The sequence below is a fragment of the Pteropus vampyrus genome, unplaced genomic scaffold (assembly GCF_000151845.1).
Source record: "Pteropus vampyrus isolate Shadow unplaced genomic scaffold, Pvam_2.0 Scaffold58, whole genome shotgun sequence".
Taxonomy (NCBI): Eukaryota; Metazoa; Chordata; class Mammalia; order Chiroptera; family Pteropodidae; genus Pteropus; species Pteropus vampyrus.
The window spans coordinates 896,203-902,440 of NW_011888839.1; positions in this window are offsets into that span (position 1 = coordinate 896,203).

The following is a 6,238-nucleotide window of genomic DNA, read 5'->3' on the forward strand; positions in this document are numbered from 1 at the left end:
CCTGCAGTGACAGAGGTTTTTATGCTGTAGCACAAGAAGCCACCTTGTCATCAGGACATCACTCTGGGCCCCAGTGCTTCCAGGATGTTAGGACTGAGTTCAAAGGAGCACGCTACTCTTTTTCCTACCTATTACGAGTTGAATGGTGTTCCTCAAACCATGTCGAAGCCCTCATCCATAGTACTTGTGAATGTGACATTTGGAAATAGATTCCTTGCAGATGATCAAGTTAAGCTGAGGTCATTAGAGTGGGTCCTAATCCAATATGACTGGTGTCCTTATAAAAAGGAGACATTTGGACACAGAGACAGACATGCACAGAGGAAAGACAACGTAAAGACACAAGGAGGCCATCATCTACAAGCCAAAGAATGTCTGAGGCCACCAGGAGTCCAGAGAGAGGTCTGGAATGAATAGTCCTTCACAGCCCAACAAGGAAACCAACCCAGCCGACACCTTGATTTGGGACTTCAAGCCTCCAGGACTGTAAGACAACAAATTTCTGGTGTTCTAAGCCACCCAGTTTGTGGTACGTTGTTATGGCAGCCCGAGGAAATGAAAACACCACCCAATATGTATACTTATGTATACTTTTTAAGAGAAGATTCGGTTGTATAGGTTTGTCATTAACCATTTAAGAGTCCTTCTGCTAAGCAGAGCTGGCATTGTCCACATACAGCTGTGAATATCCAACTACATTTCAAGCCTCAGTCCCCAGTTCAGCTAGGTAGAGTGTACAGTGTTTGTGTCAGAGTCACATCAAGGGAGAGCCTCTTAAGGAAGAGATCTAAGCTGCTGAGGACTAAAGGATAAGGCTGGAGACGGGGGCTGCTAATTTAAATGAATACAGATTGAATCTGTAATCAAAAACCTCCCCCAGAAGAAAAGTTCAGGAGCAGATGATTTCACTGAAGAATTTACCAGACATTTTAAAAAGTATTCACACCCATACTTCTTAAACTCTTCCAAAGAACTGACAGCTCTGTGAGGCGCAGACCTTGTATATTTTACTATTTGGTGGAATCTGATTTTTTTTTTTTTTTTTTTAATCTCTTTGGTCTTTGGTAGAAATAGCATAGAAAGAGGAACCTAAAACATTATTCCAGAAGCCAGTGTACCTTGGACAAGCCACCCTTCCTTTTTGACTCTATTTCCTTATTGGTAGAATCAGGCTGTTGGTATCTATTATTTCTCAGGCCCTAACATGTCATGAGTCTAGGGAAATCCTTGGTCTCTAAAATACTGTGTTGACACTTCAGAAGCTTAGGGAAAGGGAGCCATGGATTCGGTAGCCAAATGCCCTATTTACTTTGGGAACATTATTACTAAGATTTATTCTCTCTCTCTCTTTTTTTCTTGTTTAAGCCATAAGAATATGCAGATAAAGGGGAGACTGGTGACAGAGGTAAATTAAGGCTCTCCCACCAGCTTGGCATGTCTTTTAGCTACTCCAGGGTGACTTGCTCTTTAGGCCATGGTGACAACTGGGCAAGGTAAAAGGCTACAAAAACAACAGATGCTCATTGTGGGGAAAAAAAATTAAAATCAAACATCACACAAAAGTATAACCTGAAAAAGTAAAAGTCCTTCTTTCCTCTCTACTATCCTATCCCCCAAAGACATCCACTGATGCCCCTTGTTTCCCAGACCTTTTCTAGTCACACCCGGATAGATGGACATACACGCTTTTATTTTTTTTAAACAAAAATGGGATTACAGTATATAGAGATGTATAATTTTATTCTTTTACTCAATACATTAGAGACATTTTTCTGTATCCATAAAAAAAAAAAAGAGTACCTTCCTTTTTTTCTAAAGCCTACATAGTATGCCATAGCATGTTATTCATTTAACTATTTCCCAAGTTCTCTCCAATTTTTTTGCTATCATGGACAATCCTGCAGTGAACATCTCTGTAGATGTAGCCTTGGTTGAGTATTCAGGATAGACTCCTAGAAATAGAATCACTGGATCTCAACTTTATTTCTATGAGGTGTTTCATTTTACAGAAAAGATTTTAGGGAACTCAAATAAGACTAAATAAATATGTATATATACCATTTCATTTACCATCTTTTGATGCACAGCATAATTTCTTAAAAAATTGGCCAATTACAGTATATATGTCCTTTTTCTTCTTTTTTAATAGGGTCTAATTGGCCGGGGAACCAGCCTCCCCCTGCTCCCTGCCTGTAGCTGTAGTTGTGTGATCAGTGTGAGGATTCCTGCAGGCCCTTGGGCGCCCCTCTGGGCGATGGGGCCCTGATGGCTGCAGTGCCTCCAGCTAGCACTCAGGACTCAGAATGAGCTATAGTTCGGATTGGCATTTCTTTTCTCAAGAGCTTGAAATTGAGAGTGGGATTGCAGCAGATTTCATTCTCTTTAATATTTCTTTTTGTAGAATCCTATTGTGCAAGCCAGATATTCCACTAAAATAAGATCTTAATGGCTGTGTTGGGTGCTTCACATCTCAAGCTGCTGTAAATTATTAAATAGTTCTACATATAAGAAAAACTGTCCAGCACAAATTCTCTGCAGCATTTCATTCAAAACCTCATTTTTCCCCCACATTGTGTCATTTACCTGCTCCCGACTCCTCTAAAGGTAGATTTTCCCCCAGAATACAACGGGTGAAATTCAGCTCCCCAAGACCAACTTCCCAACCAAAAGTCAGTTTTGCAAGGTATTTTGCAAGTCGTGTCTTTCTGTAATTTGTTTAATAAAGTTAACGCGTGCTCCTCTGCCTATCCTCTTTTTCCCTCTTACTTTTCTGTTTTGAGGATTCACAGAATCTGGATCTGCCAGCTACTTCTGTTTGAAGACTTGGCAAAATTATGCATCCAGCAGGCAAGAAATAAAGTGGAAATGTCTCACAAGTAACAGTGAAATCTGTTGCGTTGTTTTAAGACTTAACTAATGAAAAAAAGAAAGCCCTACTAAATATTGTCTTGGCAACTATAAATATATTTTAGCAATGATAAAATCTTTAGAGTAACAGTTAAAAGGTATCTGAAACCTAATGTCTGTCTGCCACTCTTAATTATATATATTTACATTATCTATATCTCTTTCTTTGAATGCTGTGTAATTTTCCATTCAAGTTTTTAGTGTTTTATATGAGTCCTTTAAATGGCCAAGTAGCCAATTTCCCTCCTGCTGCCTTTTACTTAGGTAAAACTGGAAATGAGTTCACTGGATCAACTGCAGCAGCTCTAATTCGAAATCTTGAAAAACTCATTTCTAATTAAGAAATTTCCAATCAAGCAGACCTCTAAAACTAATATTTTTTTCCCCAGGTCTTTATGCACATCCTTATGAACCATTAACAGTTGCTCCTACTGACTTCTTAGGGCTAGGCTGGGCAGAAGTGTTTTTCATATCTTATTCCTCTTCCCATCTTACTCCACGTTTATTCATATTTTTTTTATAAGGCATTGCTTTTATCCAATAGCATTTTCAGAACTATCATTTACTGTAATACAACCGTAATACAGCTATTCCAATGCAGTTGGTTTCACCTTTATGTATTATTTTCCCTTCTTCCTGTTGAAGAGAAAACCACAGGCCCAAAGTGACATCTCTTGTGCTAAAAGCCCATGATACCAAACCTAGATTTAATACCTGATCTAATTAGTTTCAACCTCTCCCAGAAATATAACTTTTTAAAAAAATAAAAAGGCTGTGTTTTTATTTATTTTTTTTAATTAAAATTATTGAGGTGACATTGGTTAATACCCAGAAATATAATCTTAAACAACTAGTTTGGAATTTTCTGGTCAAGCACCAACAAGATAATCTGTCACGTGGGCTCTCTCAATTCCCCACCCCCCCATAGAAAGAAGAGGCAATCTACATGATAAAAACCTTTGCCATTCCCCTCCCCCTGAAAGATGTCCTGGCCTAAAAATAATCCTTTCTTTTCTTTTGTTAATAGCTCCCTTTCCCAACCCTTCTTCCTATAAAATCCACTTTGTACAAACCCTGGAGCGCCCTTTTAGCTGCTAGATGGGATACGTGAATTGCTTAATAAAGCCAATTAGATCTTCAAATTTATGTAGTTGAATTTTGTTTTTTAACACTCATTAAAAACAAACTCATATAAAAACCATTTGAAGGTAAGTAGTTTCCTGTCCTAGATAGCAATGATTTCCATTTCTGTTAATAACTTACTTGGCATAAACAGCCTACTTTGTTAAGTAGATTGATCCAGTTAATTGTGTATATTAAGATATATTTACAATAATTCTCGAGGTTACTTAATGTTTTGAATTCAGCTATGTCAGTTAAGTATGTCGCTTGCCTTAGATGCCATTTAGTAAAATTATTGTATTTGACAAAAATCTTTGGTTTCGAACAATATGAACAGATGTTAATTTCTATTATTTTATTTCTATCGTCTTTTATTACTTAATTTATCCTTAAATACCTGAGTCGTTACTGTGAACGACTAAAGATATATCCTTCACAACACATACATATTTCATCTAGTCTCCTTCGTAAAAATTTAACACTGTAATTTTACATTTTTAAGCCACTTTGCATTTTTAAACCACTTATGTAAAGTGGTTTAAAAATGCAAAGTGAGCTTAAATGCTAGTCTTAACTCTTCCTAACTCTCCTACTGGGAAATCCTAGAAAACTGAACTAATGAAATCCAACTTACACTTTTTAAATTCTAATTGTGGCTGTCACATTAAATTGAAAGTGAGACTAAAACTGCTATATCTGTTAACTAAGTCAAGCGATGTACTGTATATCATACGTGTTATTTAATGCGAGAGTGTAAAAGTCAAGTTCCCGGCAGAAATCGAAGTGCCTCCATTCGGTTTTCTGGGAATGTATAAATTAACCATTCTCCTCCAAGCGGTCCTCCTCCCTTCCTCCCTCCGCTCTATTTTAAATGTAGATAGGGGGACTCAAGTCTTTTGAATTTGAAGGGCTGCTATCTCGGCCCCATTCTTTTCATCATCCTGTTTTGAATGACACTGAGCACGTATGGATTCTTTTATAAAACCACTCCCTGATGCCCAGCTCCGTTCTCCTGGCTGCCTGCTAATTTTGCATAGCAATTAGTACTGACTTCTCAAAGTGGGCTATCCAAATGCAGTTCGACGATGTTCCACGTAGTTCCTCAAAAGGTCTTGGATAACGCTATGCTTTTTTATTTCAAACCCGAAGGAGGAAACTTGAATAATTACTAAAGTCCCAACTGGAGTGGTCTAGAGGAAGATACAGTAATCCAAAACTATAGGTTAATTCAAACCCTCTCCGCGACCCGGCAGCAAGGAGCCAGCATATGCCTTATTTTAAAATCTATTCTACCTATTCACTGACCGCGCAGGGCTGGGCCACATGGTTCTCTCTTGCAGCCAGTCAGCTGTGAGCAGCAGATGGGATCATTTGCATTTTTCTTATAGTTCCTTCGGTCGGCAAATTAAAGTTTTTTTTTTTTTTTTTTTTAATTTACATGTTAGTTATTTGCTTAAAATACAGTCGTGGTCTAACTGTTGGATTGGGCTTCCCTGACCTCGCACACCACACCCCTTTAAATTAGAGATTTGAGAAAATGCCCGAGGGGTGGGTTGTGTATTTATCAAGTCGAAATCTCCCCTCCGGGCGTTAGGAGTCTAAAGAATCAGGCTTTATTTTTATTGAGATGGTGACTCGTGTTTTTCTATTTTAAGAGCTGGATGCAGATATCCCGTGGGTTTGTCTGTGGCATGTGGTTCTGTAAGCGCGCGCACTTCCGAATCTCTTGCTCTGCAGCCTCAAACCTCAAAACTTCGGGTTACAAGTAAAAGGCAGATTTCTAGCTCAGGCTCACAACAGAGGGCGGCCACTCGGCTGGGGGAGTGGCCAGAGCCAGCGTTTCCCAGCGCCAGGGTCGCTCTCCCGCGGCCCGCGCGACTCCATGCGGCTCCGCCTGGCCGCAGGGGCCACTGGGGTCCCTGCGCCCCGAAGTCTTTGTGCGGAGCTCCGCGCGGGAACACCCGCCCGGAGAGCCAGGGCACCGCGGAAATGCCAAAAATTCGGGACAGGCACGGGCGCTAGAGGAGGAAACGCCCCGCACAGTCGCCGTCCCCCGGAGGGAAAAAAAAAAAGTAGAAAAAGAGGCTTTTCAGGTCAAACTCCTCGGGTCTGAGAAACCACGTTTTAGCGAAATGACTCGCGGGGGGGAGAACGCACGCCGTGCAGGGGACATTGTTAGCCAGCGCTGCCCCAGCGGGCCGTGGGTGCG